A 22,913-nucleotide genomic window follows, 5' to 3' on the forward strand; every position below is an offset into this window, starting at 1 on the left:
TAAGAATAAATGTCCTACCTAGTATGGACTGAATGTTTGTGTCCTCCCCAAACTCATATGTTGAAACCCTACCCCTCAATGCAATTATATGAGGAGACACAACCTTTGGGAAGTAAGCAGAATTCAGTGAATGGAATTAGTGCCCTTATAAGAGTCATAAGAAAGCTTGCTTCCTTTCTCTGCTCTCCTCCATGGGAGGACACAGTGAGAATTCAGCACCCCAGAAGAGGGTGCTCACCAGAACCTGGTACACTGACCTTGGATTTCCAGCCTCCAGAACTGTTAGAAATAAATTTCTGTTGTTAATAAGCCACCCAGTCTAGGTATTTTGTTGTAGCAGCCTGAACCAAGATACCAGCCTTCCTAGCAACTGTGGCCATGTGACTTAGTACTGATCAATAGTGTGCAAGCAAAAATATAATGTGTAGCTCCTGGGGATTGCCTTAAAGGAAGCCTGCACTCCCTTCCTATCTCTCCGTCCTCCACAATGGTGATGGGGGGCTGGGGGAGGTGCGTCTGGATGACTTCTCTGTCCATCAGGAGGAAGCCATGTTCTAAGGATGACAGAATGGAGAGATGAAGTCTGGCTCTCCAGGGACTCAATGAAGGCACCGGTCAGCCATGAACTGTCTCCTCCACATTTCTTTTTCACGAGCAACAAATAGCATCCATCTTGTTTAAGTCATCATTATTTTGGATTTTCTGCCACATAGAGCTAAGCCTTTCCTAACCAACACAGGCTGCATCTTCCCACCTAATGAGAGACTTAGCAGGGCTCCCCATCTGAGCCCATCTAGTGCCTGTTCAAGAAAGCAATGATGATTCATTTAAAAGCACTCTATTCAGAATACGATCTTCTCCTATTTCCTACAAATCAAATTACCAAGAGACCAATTGGATTTTTCAAGTCCCTCAAAATGTTCTTTTTAGATGTTCTTGGTATTAAATAGTAAGAGAATTTAAATGGCATCAACAAAACACGCAGATGTGACTGTGATGATAAGTTACATAAACCTGTGGCAGAAAGAACCTCACCAGAGCACACAGATACAGCCGAGATGGGAAAACAATGAGCTGGATCTCACAGATTTGCTTCTAGCTACTACCACCTTTTCACAAGCGACCATCTTCCCTGCTCCTAGGGAGACTGACATTCAAACAGTTTAGGGTAGTAAGAGGGTGGAAGCCTCAATATACTCGTTTCCTGAACACATACTGTCTCTGGACCCTGAGCTCTTGGAAAACAGATGTTGAAGTGGTGTCTCCTTCATCATATACATCCCTTGTGCCAAGCACAGTGCTGGGCCCAGAATAAGCTCAACGTCAGGGGGCTTGGCTTTGAGCCCCAGCTCCGTCAACTCCATGCAGGTGGTACTAACCAACGGACAAAACCTGAGCCCTTGCCAACATTCCCCTTTTCCTAATGGTTTACTGAGCCCTTACTATGTGCCAGACACCGTGCCAAACACTTTGCATTCATCTCTGTACTCTTCAGAACACCCCTGTGAACTTGTAGTATCCCCATTTTACAAGGGAAGCAAATGAGCCACAAAGAAGTGAAATCTCTTGCCCAAAGTTATTTAGCTACCAAGGGGCAGACCGTGGATTCAAAGGCAGCAGCTTGACTCGAGAGTCCAGGCGCTGACCCCACGGCACTGTGCGCGGGAAGCATGACACAGATGATGTTGTTCTTGTTCTCGTTCTTATTGTTGCTCTTCTTGTTATTGTCATAGACTCAAAAGAGAGGAGGGAACGAATGTTGGTGGGAAGCCCGTGTCTGCTAGGGTCAGGACCATGCCTGACATTTTACCTACATCGTTTCATTTCATCTATACAGAGGCTTATCCCCAGTATACAGATGAGGTAATTGGGACTCCAGAGGTCTAAATAGATCCCTCAAGCCTTTGCAGCTCTCATGGTAGCAACTGGTCTCCCTGACTTCCAAGCCTGTGCCCTTTTCATTCCTCCGTCCAGGCCCACTCCCCGTGCCACACAGGCTCACATCAACCCTTCCTGAAGGGCCGACATTTTCAGTTCTAATAAGATGATTGCCACTGATTAGGAAAGCTTTTTACTATTAAAATTGTTTACACTCCAACCCATCCAAAAAAATATTTGAGGCAATGCAAAAGACCATGTAGAGGTTAATAAAATAATTATTATTTTTTAAAGATTTCATTTATTTATTTGTCAGAGAGAGAGAGACAGAGCATAAGCAGGAGGAGTGGCAGGCTCCCCGCTGAGCAGGGAGCCCAATGCGGGACTCCATCCCAGGGCCCCGAGATCATGACTTGAGTTGAAAGCAGACACTCAACCCACTGAGCCACCCAGACATCCCTAAAATAATTATTTTTCATGGGGGAACAAGATGTTGCTCATTCGTCTTAACAAAGCCAGTTGGGTCTTGGTCTGGCGCAGCAGTGGTTGTGGGTCTGGGTTGGCAGGCAGACTCACAAGACAAAGAGGCTTTAGTCTGGTACCATGTTTCCTCAGCTTTCTGTAAGGATATAGACCTGGGGATACAGGTATAGCATGTTTAGCTCCTTTGGAGGCCCAGCAGCCACCCAAGGGCACAGCTTCTTCTGCCTCCTCACCCACATGGGACACATGCATGACAGCCAAGGATGGGAGTTGAGGTGTGTGGGAGTCACTTGACACAGAGAAACACAGAACACCTTTGTCCCCCACCAATCTCTGATACCATCTTCATCCTGTAGGCTCGGGCCCTACAGGCCCACTCACAGCTCTCCCGACCCAGATGAAGTCTCCCCAGCCAGGATCTCACAGACGTGACAGTCCCCATTTGTCCCAGCCCTGGAGTTTCCATAGAAAAATACTGTGGGAAGAAGATCAACTCTGAGGTCACCCAGGTCTGATGTCAACTCTTGACTCCGAGGTGTCACACTGAGATAAGAACATTCAAAGAGCTATGTTGTGGTGTGTAAGTTCTCCATCAGTAAGAACAGGGCTGGAAGTAATAAGAAAACCCAGCTGATGTTTGCTTCAACATGCAGGGGTTGATTTTCACACAGCATTAGTCCAGTGACGCGGTCCTGAGCTGGTGCCGCTGCTGGGCGTGAATCCTGAGACGCTGACTCCATCCGTGCTTGTTGCCTTGTGGCTGCCGTAGATGCAACATCTCCTGGGGTCCCCTCCACAGCACAAGTAGAAAAGGAGGGCGAAGGACAAAGGGGGCAAAACCTGTAACAGGAGGCGAAGACGTTCCCCCAGATTCCCAGCAGACATCCTCTCACATCTCATTGGCTCTAACTACTTCCCACAGCACTGTTAGCGGCAAGAGAATCTGGGGAATGAGTGTTCTCAGCTCAGCCCAGAGCTGCCCCAAACCCAATGGGGTTCTGCTGGTGAGAAAGACGGCACAATCAGATAGAGGGTAAATGGGCAGGTAATCTGCAATTTCTATCACATATGGCAACCTTGAAAATCGTTTTCAAACCCACCAGGCCCCACACAATTTTAGGCCACCTGCTTTATGCACACGGGCCTCTTCCCAACAAGCAAAACTCATTCCATCCAGCCCTAGCTTCTTCCTCCTGTGCATCCCCCATACACACAACAGTATGCTAAACAATCACAGGTCTCTGTCCTCAGGACACAACCCCCCCCCCATTCTCTCCACTAGCTGTCTGATTTTTGGGGAAACCACCAAAGAATTTACACCCCTGGACTCATTTTTAGATCTCCAGTCAGGGCTTGATTTTTACAACTGGACTTTGGAAAGAATGCTCAAGAACACAATGGTGGGGGCCAACGTTCCCTTAGGCAGGTCCCCAGGTTTGCATGCTTTTCTTATTTTGCCAACCAAATGCTGGTCCCTAAAACATACTTTAAAGACAAAGTGGCTACAATGACCTAGATATTTCTCTGAGTATTTTGGAGCTATATGTACAGTTTACATTAACATAACCTAGTTAAAGCTGTCTTAATAGGTAGTGAGCTCCTTGATATGAGAGACAGCCAAGAAGCTGGCCAGCCACTTCTTAAAGGCAGCAGAGTGTGCTAGGTATCAGAGAAAGGACAGACGTTTCTTTCTGACTCCAAAAGTCAATGGTTTGGATCTTTGTGGCTTCCTTTAGTTTCCCTCTTAAAACAGCATCAAGAAAAAGTTGTGAGGCTCCCAACAAAGGGAAAGATGAGTCACAGAGTTTAAAAATTGGGTTAAGGGAAGCTTAGTGCTAAACCTGCCTTGTGTTTGGCTGGGATGGAATTCTAGATGGTTCTCCTGGATAGCAATTTAGAAGTTTTTTGTTTTTTGGGTTTTTTTAATCTCCTGAGAAGAGGTACCTCAATAGCAGCCTCATGAGGGTGATGGGTTGGTACCTGGTAGTTGCCTCTTGAGGACATCCCAACCCAGCTCATATTTCAGAAGTTATGAATTGAAGGGACAGGAACTATCAGTACAACTATCAAAATAAAAACTAACCTCTCCTCTCCTTCAGGCAGGAAATCTGGGAATGGGAAGAGAAAAGATTATTGAAGGCAAAAAAGACAGCCCTGGAATGAAATTTTTAAAATCTTAATCCTAGGGTTTTAGAACCTAAAAGATCTATGAAGAAGGGACACAAGTTCCTAACATGCTCTAGATCAAGTCCTTCTAACGTGCTTCCAGATCCTAACATGCTCTAAATCAAGTCAAATCTGCTTCTACATAGTGGGTCTTAAGATCACAAGGAGTATTTGGGAAAGAGAGAGAAATATAATGTTTTTGCTACTGGAGAAATATTTAGAAAATAATAACCCATATGTGGTGGATTGATTACAAAAACCGCCTCAATTATTCACCACTCCCTGTATCCACAGCCTTTATCACGTGATTCTGTAGCTCCTACCATGAAGATGTGAAGTCTAGCTCTCCACCCTAGAACTGGGCCAGGACCTTTGGCCAATAGAATGTGGCAGAAGTGACAATGGTTGGTCGGTTCTAAGCCTGGGTCTCAAGAGAACTTGCTCATGTCTGCTCTCTTTCAGAACATCCCCACTGCTATGTGAACAAGACCAGACTAACCTGCCAGATGATAAGAGATCTCATGGATAAGAGCCCAGCCAAGGGCATTCTAGATCCATCTACAGCCAGCCAGCCACCAAACATGTAAGAAAGACCAGCCAAGATTAGCAGAGCTTCCTGACTGACCCATAGCTGACTTCAGACACATGAAGGAGGCCATCCAGGAGCTGAAGAACCCACAGACTTGTGGGCACATCATAAGTGCTTATTGTTTTAAGTAGCAGGGTCAGCAAACTTTCTCCATAAAGGGTCAGACAGTAAATATTTTAGGCTTTACAGGCCATATATGGTCTCTGGGGCATATTCTTATTTTTGGTTTTTAAACAATTTAAAAATATAAAACCATTGTTAGCCTGTGAGTCCTATAAAAACATGCTGTGGGCCAAATTTGGCCACAGTTCTCCACCTGTCCTAAGCCACTGTGCTTTGGGATGGTTTGTTATACAGTGATAGCTAGCTAACATAACCACGTGGTTTTTGTTTGTTCTTAGATCTCATTCCCTTGCAGACAGAGACTAAACCATGGGCGTTCTTGCCTCTGGGATAAAGAGGTTGGCTGCTATAAAAACAAAAAAACCACTGATCAACTCAGTCTCAAAACTGATTTTCTCAGTTCCTTTAATAAAACAATAGCCTGAAAGCCCACCTTATGATGAGGAAGATCTCTGAATTTCAGGGACTACTGGTCAAGATTATGGAATTCCAGAGGAGACTGCCAGCATTTAATCCCAAAAAGTCAGGTAAAACCAGTCTGCATCACTGGAAACCACTGCTGGCACAAGACCAGAGCTGTCATCCACAGTAGAGACCAGCAAGGAGCCAGGTCACAGTATGTCTGCCTCTTCCTCTATGACCATGAAGTCACATCAACCCAATCTTCTAACCTCTAGATTCTGTGGAGATACAAGGAAAAGAAAAAGGAAGTAAGAAAGACTGAGCATCTATCTGAGTCATGCCCATGGAGAATGAATAGACCATTTAAGTCATTCAATTGGACTGAGTTTACTGGATTGGACTAAATTTAGCTTTTCCTTGCTACTCAGTGCGTTGGAAACTTAAAAAGAAGATAGATCAGTCATAGGAAATAAGTCTGTTATGAGTTGAATTATGTCCCCAAAAAGACTTACCAAATCCTAACACCCAGTACCTATGAATGTGATCTTCTTTGGAAGTAGGGTCTTTGTGGATGTAATAAATTAAGATAAGGTCAGCAGGGTGGGCCCTAATCCAAGGTGTCCTTATAAGCAGAGGAGAAGACAGAGACACACAGGAGAAGGCCATGTGGTGATGGGGGCAGAGTCTGAAATTATGCAGCTGGAAGCCAAGAAACACCAAGGATTTGCCAGGAACGCCAGAAGCTAAAAGAAAGGCATGAAACAGATTCTCCCCTAGAGCCCGAGAGGGAGGCCCCAGGGGCCCAGTGCAGCCCTGCCAACACCTTGACTTCAGACGTGCAGCCTCCAGAACTCTGAAGGAATAAATCTTTCTTGTTTGAAACCACCCAGTTTCAGCCACAAGAAACGAATACCATGTCCGTCTCTTTTTTAGAAAAGTAGCTACATCTCCTAATTGATAATGATTTCAACATTGTGTTTCTTAACCCACTTCTGAAATTCAGAGGAGTCCCTGAGGGTCCCTCAAATGCTGGCAGAGATGGGAGCATGATTCTCCCCACAGAGTGGAATCAGATGAACATGAAGACCCAGTGTGAAGGCGTATTCTCTGAAGACATCTGTTTAGGTTTTGGGTTTGAGTTTGTTGCTTTTTTTTTTAAGATTTTATTTATTTGAAAGAGAGCAAGAGATCATAAGCAGAGAGAGAAGCAGACTTCCCGCTGAGCAGGGAGCCCAATGTGGGGCTCGATCCCAGGACCCTGAAATCATGACCTGAGCCAAAGGCAGATGCTTAACCGACTGACCACCCAGGCACCCCTGGGTTTGAGTTTTGAAGGGAAAAGGTTAATTAAAAAAAGAGGGGGGCGGTTCAAAGAACAACTTACCTTTTCAAGGCCCTAACTTTGGTGTGCATTAAAATCATCCAGAAAACAAAGACTTCTGAGCCCTATCCTCAGATATTCTGATTCACTTTGTCCAGAGAATGAAATCCAAGAACCTATATCTTGAGCAAGCACGTTGAAGGCATTCTGATGAAACAGACAGAAAAACCCTTCCCCAGAAGCATCCATGGAGGGACCCCAAAATTCAAAGTGGCACGGAGTTCCCATTCATCCTCTGCCCACCCAGAAAGCTGTCCCAGTGTGGGGATTGGCTGAAGTGGGAGAGCTTGGACATCGTGGGCTTTCCATCTGTGGCGTCCCTCAGGGTGAAAGAGGAGCAAGGCAGAAGTAGCCTCCCGGTGGACTTCTCTCACCGTTCCCAAATTTGGACCCTGAATAAGACTCTCTGAGAGAAAGGCACCCCCTGGTGGCCGTGTTTAATTTTCCAGGGACCTAGCAACCGGCCCGGGGCCAGTAGCTAAACCGCGCCCACATAAATGGATGGCACTATATCAGTAACGCAGGGCAATGAAGCAACTTATTGTGATCTTGACTCATATGGCAATAAATATGAAATCGAAACACAGAAGCAGAACATCCACAGGAAATGGCAACAGCATTTTATGGGTCTTAAATTTCACAGCAGCAGAGAAAATCACTACCGGGCTCTGAGAAGCTGAAGCCGGTCTTTTTTTTTTTCAAATCCATTTCAGAAGAAAGCAAGGCAAAACTGTGGAACACAGAGTTGAGTTAGGGGGAGGTCAGGGGGAGTCAGGCCATTTGGAAAGAAAATCTCTGTAGTTTTAAGAGGGAAAAATTTACATAAATCAAAAGAAATTAAGATTCTTAAAATGCATCTGGTTTTTTAAAAGCAGGTAATAACTAGTACAAATAAATTGTGTTTTCTCCTTCCTACCCCACCCCATGAATTAAATTACAAAACAGAAAAATGATGAATCCAAGAATTCGGTCCTCAGGCCCAGTCAATCCCTATCATTTGCAAGCACCTGCATGTTTGTGGTAATTTCATAATTTCACTAAACACGTACTATGACTCTGACCCTTCACATACATTGTCTCTAATCATCTAAGCAATCCTGTAGGTGGAAAATACTAATCACACTTTTCAGATGAACAACTGACAGTCCGGGTAGTTAAATCAGCTCACTAGTATTAAGGGAGAAAGCCAGGATTAGGACGCAAGCCTTCCTGACTCCAGAACTCAAGGCTAATCTCGGATACTCACTTCTCTGAAGAATTTGGAACATGTCTTGAACTTGCATTTTGCACAATAAAATAATACTGGAAGTGGGGATTCACATTAGAGTATCTCATTGGGCTAATGAAAATATTCTAAAACTGCATTGTGGTGATGGTTGCACAACTCCGTAAACTTACTAAAAATCACTGAATTGTATATTTAAAATGGGTAAATTTCTGATATGCAAATTATATGCACAGAAAATGCAATATAAAAATGATATGCAAAAAAATGCAACCTAAAAAAAGAATAATATATTGAAACCATAAGTAAAATAATAATGATGATGATGCTGATGATGTGATATATGAGTCTAGGGGAGATAGATTTGTTTCCCCATAAACCTGGGGACAAAATTAAGGGTAGAGCTGATGCAGAGATAACTGCCCACCGCAGAGCAGGCCCAAGGGTTTATCATGAAGACAGACTTGGGCAATGTCAGCCTCCCTCTGTGGCTGAATTTCTCTCCTGAGGGACAACCACTTTCCCATCATATGGGAAATATGTGACTCCTTGTTCTTCCCTTCTACCAAAACCTATTTGCAGACCTTTGTTTATACTCAAGTATAAATGACTGATTCTTGTTTAAAGGGCCTCTCTTCTAAAGAAAATACATAATTTTAAAACTCCAAATATTCAATCCTCTCCTCTCTGCTAAAGAACGTGACAGACCACTTCCTTTGGATGTCCAAGTGACTTCAAAATCAACAAGCAACATCTAAAGCCAACATCATCGCACCACCAATGACCCCGCTGGTCAGACTGTCTGCCTTTCTAATCTCCTTAGCCTGCTTGTCGGCCCTGTTCCCCGGCTCCCCTGCCACCTGCTAACATAGCTCTCAACCCCTCGAAAAGTCCCTGAACTCCAAGTACTTCTGGAGAACCCAGAGACTAGGTCCTGTCAGTTCTCAGATCATCTGTGCCTGCCACAGGGCATCTGTCATTTTCTCTTCCTCTGCTGCTCCAGCCAACCTCCTCCACTTCATCCTTGGGACACAAGCGCCATTTTGCTCTGGACCACCGCCCCTAGCATGCCCTCCCTTTGCCAGCCGGCACTCTGCTCTTAGGTACTTGCGTGTCCCTTGGACATGGCGGGCTGCCCTGGGACGCCTGTCGGCACGTGGCAGAGAGAGAGCTGGAGGGCCAGAGCTGCACCGTATTCTAAGTTGAAGTGGGAGCGTTCTCCTCCTCTTTCATGTGCTATGCTGTTAGGAAGGTCCCAAATCAGTCCTGCCTTCCTCCCGACTCCCCATGGAAGGAAATCCAGAGTTAAATCTAGGGATGTTTATCTGAACAAGATCTTCTACCTGGAATGACCACCAAACATGTTGTCATTCTTCAATAAATAGAAATATCACCAAAGGGCCATTTTTCATTTGATGGACAAACCATCCAAGCACTTTGCAGTATGTTACCCAGAGCGAAATCATACCACAGCCTGCTTTTACAGCTCAACCTGCAGTGACCGGTCCCACTCCAGAGAAGCGTCCAATTACCCCAGAGGCCAGAGAAATTAACCCGACATTGTTTTAGAGAACCCTAGCACAAGGCAGAGATCTGAACAGGAGAGAATGCCGCAAAGCTCCTTCTTAATGGGGTCTCGTTTAGGAAAGCCCATAACAAAGCGCAAAGGTATTCTCCAAAGACAATTAATAGACAATTGTGCCAATCAATTTTTTAGAAAATCAATGTATTGGTGTATGGTAAAGCTATACTCTTTGGTCTGGAGGGATTTGGGCAGTTCTGCCTTGTTTCTTCTCCCTTGATTCTAATCCTGGGCAACCCTCCGAGTCTTCTGTTTCAATGGACTCTTCTCTAACAGCACTTTACAAAATCAGCCTCATTTTTTTTTTCTCAGTCAAAAGAAGCAACAAAATCTGTTGGTTTCATTTATGTCTCCCAGGATTCTAAAGACTCTAAAAATATTGGATGCAAGCCCTACCTGTGATCCTGCTGCTGGGTGTCATGATCTCTTGGAAGTATTCCTCCATCTGCATTTCCCTTTTGTACTTACTACCTAGTCCTATGCACACTTTCATGCTGGGGATTTCTAGTCCCTGTTCTTCACCCTAGTAATTGCTCCTTTCTGCGTGGACAGCGTTTGCAATGTATTTTCCTAAAGAGCCTTCCTTCTTTTGTTTCAATGACTATTTTGAGAAGGAAGGCAGATGAGGTCCTTGGAATTACCTACCATGTCTTGGGGAAGGAGAAGAAAGCATGACCCATGCCGTGCTAGCTCACTAAGATCCCACCCATCAGGACACCAGGTGCAATCACTCACTGCATCTCCCTGCCCTGACACTGGCAATGGGACAGCCCGCCATACCCCAGGCGGGGCGCAGGCAGCCACAGACAAACACAGTCACCACGGAGGACTTCTCAGGCAGGTGAGACACACTTAGCACTCTGTGAGTCATGCAGAACACGCTGACACGGTCTGTCCTCGTAGAAGGTGAAAGTGCAGCTGGAGAAGTAAAATCAACTTCTGGGAAACAAGGAGGGAACAAGGAGTGAGCACGAACCTATGGGGAGGGGGAGAGGGCATGGATTCTTAGAAAACTAGGAGTTTGGGAAAATGAAGGTGGGTCGGAGGAAGCTTCTGGAAGGAATGGGCACTGAATGAGCAGGATTAAAAGAGGCAGAGGGGACCAGGGAAAGCATTTTCGGCAGTGGGTGAGTAATTACAGAAAAAGTAGAAAGGAGGCTGGTACGGGGTGGGGCAGAATTAGTCAGAGGCCAGGAAAGAAAAAGCAAGCCACTCCAACACATCATAGAGACAGAGTTTAATAACCACGTTGTCTGCAGAGTGGAAGGCAGGTGTAAGAAACCACACAGGGGTGGAGGTCTCCTCGGGCCAGTGGGCCAGCTACAGTGGGAAGCTATGGTAGCCATGATCCTACGGGGACCAGGGGAAGGAGTGAGTACCAGGACCCAGAGAGGCCAGCTCTCCAGGGGAGGCCAACAGGCAGCACCTGGGCCTCGTAAAGAAAAGCAGCCGCCCACCACCACCACCACCACCACCACCATAGAGCCCGAAGGGAAGGAGCCATGGGACGCCCAGTCTGACCAAGTGCCACCTGCCATCATGCTCCAAGCTTGTGCTAGTGGTTCCCATGGCTGAGGCCAAACAGAGAGCAGAGAACCACTGGGGGCTAGAAAGGTGAGCGCCAGACACCTGCAGGGAGAAGGGCAGACAGTGCATCGGGAGGGACAAAGGGGTGCGAGCCAACAGCAACTCTGGCTGGATGTGAGGGACGTTTAGGTGAAATGGAGTCGATGAGGCCTCAGAACAGGTGAACCACAATCGGCCCTCCTGTCCCCCAAGTCTCTGCCCCCCCAAACCCAAACACATTCTAACACATCAACCCTGTTTTACTTCCCTCGCGGCATCATCTGCAATGATCCTGTTCCCTTTCTCATATCTTACCATCTGCCCCCGGGAGAGCGCAAGTGTCCCCGAGAACCTCTCTTGTTTGTTCACTGTTCCCCCAGCACTGAGAGCTATGCCTCCTGGGGTCCTCACCTGGTGACATCTTAGACAATGATCGCTCACGGATGAGAACCAAACACACAAGCCCGAGACACAAATTGTGCTAAAAGCAACCACCCGTCTATAAAGGAGCTAGAACGGGAAGGAGAGAGGGAAACTCCCTTCCTTCTGAGGGTCACACGTTCTGCCCTGGTCACAGCAGGTGGCCAGAAAGTATGACAGTCTCAGCTCTCTGCCACCCCCGGGGAGATTTCTCTGCCCCTCCTTAATGCAGAGCTGGAGAGAGCCCCCAGTGTGCTGGCCCAGCCACGGCCTCGGTGCTCCCCTCTTGTTGGCTGGCTCCCAGGCTAGGTCACCGAGCTCAGAGAGCCTTTCCGGTTGGAGAGTCCCCAGCCATACATGGAGTTATGCTGCACCCAGTTCCTGGGGGAGGAAGGTCTGTTCTGACATCAAACAGTCCGTCAGCATCGCTGTTCCAGAAACTGTTAGCATGATGAGTGGGCCGCACAAAGGTAGCGGGGTAACAGTTAGCTCATCTCTAATTATATGGGATTTACGATTAGGCAGCAAGTTTATTTTGGAACACTGCAGTAACAAGACACACAGCAGTGGTGAGGACGAGGGGGCGGAGTTCTAGCTTGGCCTTTAGAATATAATAGCTTGTCATTGCCATGGAAACCAGCTCCCGGGGAGTTGCAGGCACCTTATTCTATAATTATAAGAGATCTGATAAGGGCTGCGGTTGGGGGACTGGGGGGGGGGGGATGGTGGTGTGTATTTTTTTTTTTTTCCCTTTATAAATTGTATTCGGTGGCTGAAAATAGAAGAACCTGGAGAACAAAGCCTGTTATTAACCACCATCTGCTAAAAGGCGTCTGTGCTGGAGAGACTGCCTGGAGAGGCTCTTCCTGCAAGCTCAGCAGATGCGCCCAGAATGCCAGGGGTCGCCCGGGACGCAACGTGCCCGAGCCCGGGAACAGGGAAGGTGTGTGCGGGCCAACCACGTGCAAAAGCAGCTTCGAGCTGAAACGGCCGTGCTGGTGTGTCGGGATGGACTGCACCCCCTGTGTGAGGGTGGGCTGCTAGGGTCCCTCGCCCCAGGGCAATCTGCGGGGTCTCTTTGTTTCCTCTCCATGCCTTCCCACCCCCCCTTCCCAGATTTCAACTCCAGGTGGGATCACAGCCCTCCCAGCCCCCAGGGCTTGAGCTTCAGCAAATTTCTTAGGCTTTCTGAACCTCCGTTCTCTTTGTGATCAAGGATTGTTTGGGGGATTACATGAAGATGACGGGAACATGTTTGCCAAAGTGGAAACTTTGCTGCACGCAGCTGGATTCTCTGAAGAACTGAGCCAAACTTGATTTGGGAGAAAATCACCCTTCGTTTAAAAATCAAACCCCCTATTTTCCAGTTGAATGAGTTTACCAATAATTCCACAGTAGATGTTAAAGAGAACAGAAATGCCCCTTATAATAATAATAATAATAAATAGCTCCCATTTGTACAGCATTTTATGGCTTATAAGTGTCTTCACCATATTTTATTGTAGTTATATGTTGCCTTACTGGAGTGAGCTCTCTCTGTGTTGATTCATTTACAAGGAAGGCCAGGCAGTTTGGAAAGCTTCTTTTCTAAAAGGCCTTCTTTTTTTAAAATGGGTCATGGTCATTAAAAACTGAAGCCTAGCAGCATCAAGTATGGCTGAGTATGTTAAGGGCACTGAGTCAATAAAATCACCAGAAGCTGTTTTCTAAAGCTATTCAAACTCGATAGAGTTCATCCAATTGCCCTCTAAGAGCAGGAAATGAGTGAGAAGAATAGAGAATACTTCCTTCTATTCATGACCATAGTCAGCCTGTTGTCCCACATTAATACTCTTTAAAAGCCAGAGACATATTTAGGGGGGAAATACCACACTTACACTGCTTCCCCCACTATGTATGACTCCCATGGATGGTCCATCACTTCAGGAAGCAGGAAGACAGGGTTCACTGCTCAGTGTCTGCCATCAGTTAGGATTACATATGGTTCCAAGTAATAAAATCCCTAATGAAAAATGGCTGAAATGAGGAACAATTTACTTATCTCTCAAGTAAAGCTGCAGTGGTAGACAGCACAGGGCTGATATGGGGGCTCTGCTCATTGAGTCCCCAGGGACCTACCTCACCACTCTGCCATCTCCATGGCCTGGCCTCATCCTCGTGGTCCAGCATGGCAGGTAGGGCACTGGCCCTAACAAATGCATTCCAGAGAGCTGGAGAAGGGACAAAAAACAAAGGAGACAGAGTATGAGCTGCCTGTCCTTTAAAGAAGGTTCTTAGGAGCTTCCATCCAGCAATTTTGCTCACATACCATTGGCTTGAAGTCAGGAGTTCTGGAAGCAGGGGAGGTGCAAATGAGGGGCCAACCGGCAATCTCCACCATGCTTTTCACATTCTGACTCTGCTTCCACATCATTTTTTGCCAGGTGACACACTTGAGGTCATCCTCAACTACAGGTTCAATTGTACGGAGTCAGGAGCTAACCTGAAGCCCTTGTACTAAGCTCCAAGCAAAGACCATCTCACACCTATGGATGCCCAGCCACGTTACAGGAGTGAAGGTATACTTTGACCCCCACTCCTACCCTCCTACCCTCAAGGAGCTTACCTTCTCCTATGGCAACCTCAAAGCCCAGGGTTGACAATAGCCAGAAACTTAACCCACTCTGGTCTAAGCAAAAAAGCAGACTTACTAGAAAGATGATGGGTTCTGACTGAAGACTAAGACAGGAGAATGTGTGGGTCTCAGGAGGACTGGAACCAGGTACTGCAAAGCCAGGCAGGCTCTTGTTCTTTCCCTGCATGTGTATCTTTCTTGCTGATGGCCTGCTTCTTCCATGGAGGGGACAATGGAGCTGCCCAATAGCTTCAGAGCTTTCCATCCTACAGCTTCAGCCACTTAAGAGAGAGAGCGACCAAATGTGCTCTCTGGTTCAAAGTCAGGAAACACCGGGGAGAGATTCAGTGGTCCAGCTTAGCCAAATGCTACCCCTGTGTTAATCAGGGGTATCCAGGTGGGCTTAGCCAGCTGAACCCCATGGACAGAGCAGGAAAAGGACAGTTCCTACAAACAGGGAGCACGTCAGACAGGGTAAGCCAACAGGGATTCACGGCAACAGTCGTTCTCTAAGCTCCAATGATCGATTTTCAAAACAGGTCAAATTCCCTGGGAAACAGCTACAGAGCAGTTGTCACTGAGCGCTCACTCATGTACCTTTGCCCATGCAGTTTCCAGAGCCCCAAAGCACCTCTATTTATACACTTACGTTCCCTGAGGAAACAGGCTCTCTAGCCACAGCTCCAAAGGGCAGACCTGTGCACCCTCCAGGAAATGCTGGCCTTGCCCAAATCAAGGCCTCTGAATCAGCAGGACATCAAACACCCAGGAAAGTATCAGACTAGACTTTCTGTCCCCCACCATAAAGTTTTAAAAACAGATGCAGGAAAAAGAAGGACTCTTGAAAAGTGAGCCCAAGGACTGTCACAGCTACCCAGGAGAGAGCGGTACCTGGACACTCACACATCTCAGGAGGGTTAACCCCCTGAAGGTATCCGGAAAACCCTCTGCATTGCCACTTCAGCATCCAACAATGAAGAATCACGGAAAGCAGGTCAAAGTAATCACTCATGAAAACTTAGACAAATGTATCCCCTGCCAGAAAAGATTGACCCTTTAGCTACTGCCCCCGTATACCGCATTAAATGACCTCCCTCCACCCCCTGCCGAGGTCCTGCTGGCCAGGATCATTCAGATCTGTTCTCAGCACCTAGAATCTCATCACCCATCATTTTTCTCTCAAGAGTGAGAAAAACAAAAAGACTAAACATACCAATTCAGTCACCCAAGTCATTACAAAGCCATAGTCATTTTCATCATTAAGCCATAGTCAACGATCACTAGAATATCCCTGCTTTCCCATGAGGGGCTCCCTTGAGAAAAACTTTGTTGTTATTCCTCAAATCACAGGACAGCAGTCTCCTAAGAGCCACCTCGCCTGCTGACAGAGCCCCACATGGATGTCTTACCCAGGCCACACTGTATGGTCTTCAGGAGCTAAGCGGGGAGACTTCCTCCCCCCAGAAGCATCATGGCAGTTAGCACTGTGGAAATAATACTGAATTAGGGTTCAAGCCACAGCTCCATTACTCTCCAGGAGACCTCAAGTCATGAAACCCTTCTCATCCCTGCTGACTGCCAAAATAGAATAATACCTACCTCAGGGATTTGATGTGAGTATATGAAAGTATTCTGAAACTGTAGGCTTTTAACCATGGGTAAGATGAAGGGTGCTGGCATCCTAAGCACACGCATTAAAGACAGAGCTACTGAAATGAAGAAATTCATACCAGCAGACCTCCGGGAGAAGCGATTACTTAAGTGGATTTTCCAGTTGCTACCAAGAGTAAAGATCGCAGATCAGCCATCAGAAATGGGGCCGGCATCAGATCCCAAATCTCCTCTTCTTCGTTCTCTTCCTGGGGAAGCTACGTCATGAAGCTCCAGCAAGGGCACATCTACCTTCATTTATGAATTAAACTTGCATTTTTTTCATTTAAAAACAAATAAAATGGCCCCTTTTCACTTTATATCAGTGCTGCCTACGCAAGTATAAATTCTCAAAATAAAGTCCATTTCACTGCCATTTTTTAAAAAATCCATTTTATCTGCCTGGTCTCTAGCCTCTGAAAGCACCTGCCAGATCTCTGAACCAAGGTCACAGAACACACTGGTAAGCTGCAGACATCCCCATTCATCCACAGTAAGTGCTCAGAGTGGCTCTTTGTCTCTCATCCACTTTCTCCTCAGAGTCTCATCTTCACCTGCCAGTGATCTCCTGGCTCTTCAATTCCAGCTGCAATCTTGCCTCTGGACCTTGAGACTCGTTGATTCAGGAAACACCGAGTGCTTGCTGTGTGCCAGGCACTATTTGTTCACAGTGAACAAAACCATCAAAAAACCTGTGGCTCCCTGAAGCTCATGGTCTAGTTTACTCCTGAGTCCTAATGTTAGAATCTTGGTTTCCTCAAATGGGTTCTGACATGTCGGGACCTGGCACGGTTTAGCTCCCTGGGCATCAAACTTCAATTGTTAATTCTGTCATCAAGAAAAGGAGAACCTGAAGTACATGGCCCATGGAACTTTCTAGAAACCAGGCTCAAGAAAACCAAATAAACTACCAAACAAACTTCCACAGCCTCCTTTTGGGATTCTCAATAGAAATTGGCCAAAGTAACCTTTGCTCCTTTGGCCTCTTCTAAACAGATATCCCAGGCTGGGTGCCTTTCCCTCTAAAATTATCTTGGATGTGTCCATTATGTCTCATGCGGCTGACTCTCTCTGGAACCATTTAGAAGGTTAAGGAAGGGAAATAAAACAAAATACCTTCTTTAAAGCAAGAGTTCCAAGTAATTGAAACACCAAATTTACTTGTGTTCAATTCCTAGCAAACCTGATGCTCTATCTCTGTTCCTGAACAAGAGTTTGGAGTTAAAAAATAAGTAAAGTGCTTCACTTCCAGTAACAGTTTGGAAATCAGCCGCCAGATGGTGGGTTTTGTTGGTTTGCTTTTTCACAAACTTCACAATGTTATTCATTTTGCACATGGAGAGTTTTAAAAGAATAGCAGAGATTTCAAGTTAAGTTGGAGGCCAGCTAAGTGACTCTGGATCCAAATGTCGCAAGTAGCACATCAATTACTTATGAAAGTAGAAAGATAAAAAATCACAATATCACTAGAAACAAAGGAAATTACTAATCCAATGTTCTCTGGGAGAAATTTACACTAACTGAAGCATGGATGAAGCCCTAGAACAGAGGAGCAGAGAAAGGAAGTAAAAATGCACCCCTCGTTTGAGTGAAAAACTCTAACTCAGAGACATCAGGCCTTTGCTGCCCATATAGCTGGTAGCCACTGTCCTACTATAATAGAACCACTTTTTGAAAACGACTGTCGTTTGTTTCGTACTGGAGTCATTAGTGCTGCCTACACGGATTTTTCTCTCTCCTCCTTCGTATATGATAGGATTGCACTTCCTTGATCCCTTGATTAGATATAGACCTATGACTCCCTTTTGCCTGAGAAAAGTGATGTGTGTCACTTCTGGATGGAAGCTTTAACACCCAGTGCACATTAGCCACACTACTTTGGCTTCTGCTAAGGGGACCAGAAGCTCTCCAGATAGTGGCTGTTCCAACAGCCTGGATCCTGGAGTGAGAAACAAACCTATTATGTCAAGGCATGGAGAGTTGGGGGCTGTTTGTTACTGCAGCATGACCTAGCCCATGCTGACTTCTACTCCTATATCTTAAACGGGGGTCACCAGATACTGCTCACAACATATCAAAACCCAGTGGATGCAAGAGTGAAAAACACACATTTAATTTTTAAGTAATCAAAAGTATTTACATTTTATAATATTTGCATTTTCAAAATGGTTCTTCTGTTTTATAATAACTACAGATTATTATATAATAATGACAGATCAGGGGTTGGCAAATTTTTCTGTGAAAGAACAGACAGTAAATATCTTAGCCTTTGTGGGCCATACATATGGTCTTTATTGCAAATATTCAACCCTATTGTTGTTGGGTTTTTTTAATATTTATTTATTTATTTTAGAGAGTGAGAGCACAAGTATGCAAGTAGTGGGTGGGGCTGAGGGAGAGAATCTTCAAGCAGACTCCCCGCTGAGCGTGGAGCCCGACAGGGGGCTTGATCTCATGACTCACGAGATCATGACCTGACTGAAACCAAGGGACAGATGATTAACCAAATGAGCCATCCAGGCGCCCCAAGGCTGCTGCTGTAGCACGAAGCAGTCACAGACAATATATAAGGGAACATCCACGGCTGTGTTTCAATAAAAATCTATTTATAAAAATAGATGGTGGGCCACACTTGGCGCACATGGCATGATTTGCCAACGCCTGATAGAGATCACTGAAGAGGGAACAGAATGAATCAACTTTGTACTGACTTCCCCAACCATTTGGCTTCATTTATTGACTTAACACAGGGTTCATTACACTGAAAAATCTTTCTACAGCTGCATTCAGGACAGGAATCAAAGCCTGAAAATGAATTAATTTCAAAAATTTTAGAGCTTCTGTTAATTAAATAACTGTGCTGGCCCCACAGGGAGAGAAATGGTATAGTTAAAGAAAGAACTTCATCATAAAGGGAATTAGGAAAGAGATCTTTTTTTTCCTAAGTGAGAGCCATTAAATTTTTCTGATTTCATCATGACTGGATATTTACTACAAGAAATGCAGCATGCACTGAAGCCACAAAAATACAATATACAAAATTACTCAAAGGACGCATTTCCCTAGGTACCTTGCATAAATATTTAAAGGTCCTTTTTGTAAAATTTTCAACCAAACACACTGGAAAGCAATTGCTTGTACAATGTAAATGTAACTCTTTTCTTAAAAAGCAATTATTTTTATCAAGGAATTGAATTTTCTCAAAATGAAAGAAAGGGCCAATTTATTTTATTTTGAGCAGTGAATATAATGAGCACAGAAATAAGAGAATAAAATAAAGACAAGGTTCTGGAACTACTAGCTATTGTAGTAGGGTGTATTACTGGCTCAGAGTTCTTTCTTCCTCCCTGATCCTTGCCAACATTCTCCACTGTTCACCTCCCCATCCCACTGATGTTGTGCTCAGCCAAGAGACCAGTTTTGGCCAATGGAGTGTCAACAGAAATGACAGTGTGGCATTTCAGAGCAGAGGCCTGTTTTAACGACCACTCACAAGTTTGTTTTCCCCTCTTGCACTCTGCCATCTTCCATGGGGAAAGATGGCCCTTTGCAGTTGCTATCTGTGATGCAGAACACATAGAATAGACTTGAACTTGAACCCAAAGCACAACGATTCCAACCAATCTACAGATCTGTGGGTGACAAAATTAATGTTTGTTGTCGTATGCCATTGAGATTCTGGAGTTATTTGTTATGCAGTATTATCACATTTATAACTGACTAATACAGCTATTATTTACCATGTTATATTTTTTCCCATTTTATATTACTTACTACTTTATGTTACTATTTTTTCTTGCTTAAGCAGAAAATATTTTTTACATTGTCATATGAAAAATCATGGTTTGTAAATAAACTGTCATCAGTTCAATAAAAATGTCTCAACTCTTTTTTTTTTTTTTAAGATTTTATTTATTTGACAGAGAGAGAGACAGCGAGAGAGGGAACAGAAGCAGGGGGAGTGGGAAGGGAGAAGCAGGCTTCCCACTGAGCAGGGAGCCCGATGCAGGGCTCAATCCCAGGACCCTGGGATCATGACCTGAGCCGAAGGCAGACGCCCAACAACTGAGCCACCCAGGCACCCCAAAAATGTCTCAACTCTCTTAATAAACCCACCTATCAAGTGTGATTAAGCCTAGTAATTTCATGGAACTCATTTTCAAAAACTTCTTAACTTTCCTAATTTTTAAATGGCGCAGCAGCGTAGTATTTTGAAATACTAACAGATGTGTCCTTTACTATTCCTTATGTTTCACTGAATTATTACCTCAGTCCAAGGGCTAGAAAACAGACACCTCTTAACTTAAGAAGTAATGTTGCCAACTATGGGTTGCAACCATTAATGGATCACCAAATTGATTAAGTACATCTTAACCAAGATATTTTAAATGAAAAATAGATTAGAAGGGGCGCCTGGGTGGCTCAGTCAGTTGGGCATCTGCCTTCGGCTCAGGTTCATGTTTCCCAAGGTCCTGGGATCGAGTCCTGCATCAGGCTCCCTGCTCAGTGGGGAGTCTGCTTCTCCCTCTCCCTCTGCTCTCCCCACTCATGTGCGCACACACAGCCCCTCTCTCTCACTCTCTCTTGCAAATAAATAAAATCTTTAAAAAATAGATTAGAAAACATCAGATTGTATCACACATAAAAAGGTAAATATTTTTTTGCAAATATTTGTGAAAAAAGAGACTGAAATGTGAAAAAAGTCGAAACAAAAACAACTGGGGAAAAACAAACTGAGGGTTCTAGAGGGGAGGGGGGTGGGAGGATGGGTTAGCTGGGTGATGGGTATTAAAGAGGGCACGTTCTGCATGGAGCACTGGGTGTTATGCACAAACAATGAATCATGGAACATTACATCTAAAACTAATGATGTAATGTATGGGGATTAACATAACAATAAAAAAATTAAAAAAAAACTGGGAATCACTGTCTTTTTTTTTTTTAAAAGATTTTATTTATTTATTTGAGAGAGAGAATGAGAAAGAGAGAGCATGAGAGGGGGGAGGGTCAGAGGGAGAAGCAGACTCCCTGCCAAGCAGGGAGCCCGATGCGGGACTCGATCCTGTGACTCCAGGATCATGACCTGAGCCGAAGGCAGTCGCTTAACCAACTGACCCACCCAGGTGCCCTGGGAATCACTGTCTTAAAGGAAGTTTATTTTAGTGGAATTAGAGGCATCAAATATTTGGTTCCAGTTCAATACTCAACCCTTCTCCAAACTGCAATAGGCACTTTACTTCCTGAATCATTCTGGGGCTATAACTACATATAAGGTAAAATGGAAGGACATAATCTAAACATGGAAAAGACCACAACAAATAGTATACAAAAGAAAAAATTACTGAAGGCATTTCCATTAAAATCAGGACCAAGATAGAAATGTCTACTATGACCACTAATTTCCAGTAACATTTAGAAAGTTTTAGCTAATGCGCTAAGACAAACACAATATGAAAAAGAAATATCTTGGGACACCTGGGTGGCTCAGTCTGTTAAGCATCTGCCTTCGGCTCAGGTCATGATCCCAGGGTCCTGGGATCAAGTCCCACATGGGGCTCCCTGCTCAGCGGGGAGTCTAGCTTCTCCTTCTGCCCCCCTTCCCCGCTCATGCTTGCTCGCTCGCTCTCTCTCTCTCTCTCTCACAAAAATAAATAAATAAAATCGAAATAATAATCATTTTAAAAAGGAAAAAAAGAAATATCTTTCTTTCCTTATTGATGACATTATCAGATTCCTAGAAAACTTAAGATTTAATAGAAAACAATTAATTTGGTAATGGGGCTAAATACAAAATAAATACATAAAATTAACACTGTTTATCCAGATCAACAATATTCAATTATAAATATACATGAAAAAAATCAAGATTGTGATCAAAACCATATAATAAATAGGAACAAGTGTGATTTTTTTTAAAGTTATAAGACATAAGTGAAAAGGCATGCCACACAGTGGGAAAAGATACTTGCAAAGCATATATTCAACAGAAGAACTTATAACCAGAATATATATATTCTGGTTATATATATATATATATTCTAAGTAGGCTCCATGCCGAGCATGGAGCCCAATGCAGTGCTTGAACTCATAACCCTGAGATCAAGACTTGAGCTGAGATCAAGACTTGAGCTGAGATCAAGAGTCAGATGCTTAACCGACTGAGCCACCCAGGTGCCCCCAGAATATATTTTTTAAAATTCTTTCAAATCAATAAGAAAAAAAAAAAAAGCCAGTCCATTTAAAAAAAAAAAAAAAAAGGCAAAAGACTTAAACCAGACGGTCCATAAAAGAGGTTATCCAAATGATAAATAAGCATATGAAAAATATTTAACATCATTGGTCACAATGAGATACTATGTACTCATCAGAATGGCTAACATTGTAACAACTGACAACCCAAGTTGGCAGGAATGGGGACATCTGGTCTGTCACAAAGTTGGCAGTCGCGTCACTTGGCACAGGAACTTTGCAGAACTCTGGCATTCTCTGTTAGAGGTGAACATCTGCATACACACTGCCCAGCAATTCTATTCCCGGCATACACTCAATGGAAACGTGTCCGTAAGTGGACCAACAGACATACGTAAGAATGGTTTGGGCATTATTCATAACAGCCAAAACGTAAAACAACCCAGATGTCCAGCAATAGTAGAATGGAGGGGTAGAAATGTAAATGATACACCCACTGTAGAAATGTTATGGTGATTCCTCAAAAAATTAATCATATGGTCCAGCAATTCCACTTCTGCGTATACACTCAAAAGAGCAGAAAGCAGAGATCTGAATGGATAGCTGTACACTGATGTTTCCACCAGAATTATTCACAACAGCTAA

At 44.5% G+C, this 22,913-nt stretch overlaps 1 long non-coding RNA gene across 2 annotated transcripts in view; it reads right to left on the reverse strand.

The window, feature by feature from the left end:
• Positions 1-2,187: 2,187 nt before the first annotated feature.
• Positions 2,188-22,913, reverse strand: part of LOC144380155 (uncharacterized) — a 53,711-nt gene continuing 32,985 nt past the window's right edge. Inside the window, exons 2-4 of one of the 2 annotated variants that reach the window (XR_013443978.1) lie at positions 13,934-14,025; positions 5,673-5,919; positions 2,188-3,201 (exon numbers count right to left, since the gene is read on the reverse strand). This is a non-coding gene — a long non-coding RNA (uncharacterized LOC144380155). The remainder of the gene's footprint in view (positions 3,202-5,672; positions 5,920-13,933; positions 14,026-22,913) is intronic. The other variant, XR_013443977.1, reaches the window with a different exon arrangement.

This window comes from Halichoerus grypus, chromosome 14, assembly GCF_964656455.1.
Source record: "Halichoerus grypus chromosome 14, mHalGry1.hap1.1, whole genome shotgun sequence".
Taxonomy (NCBI): domain Eukaryota; kingdom Metazoa; phylum Chordata; class Mammalia; order Carnivora; family Phocidae; genus Halichoerus; species Halichoerus grypus.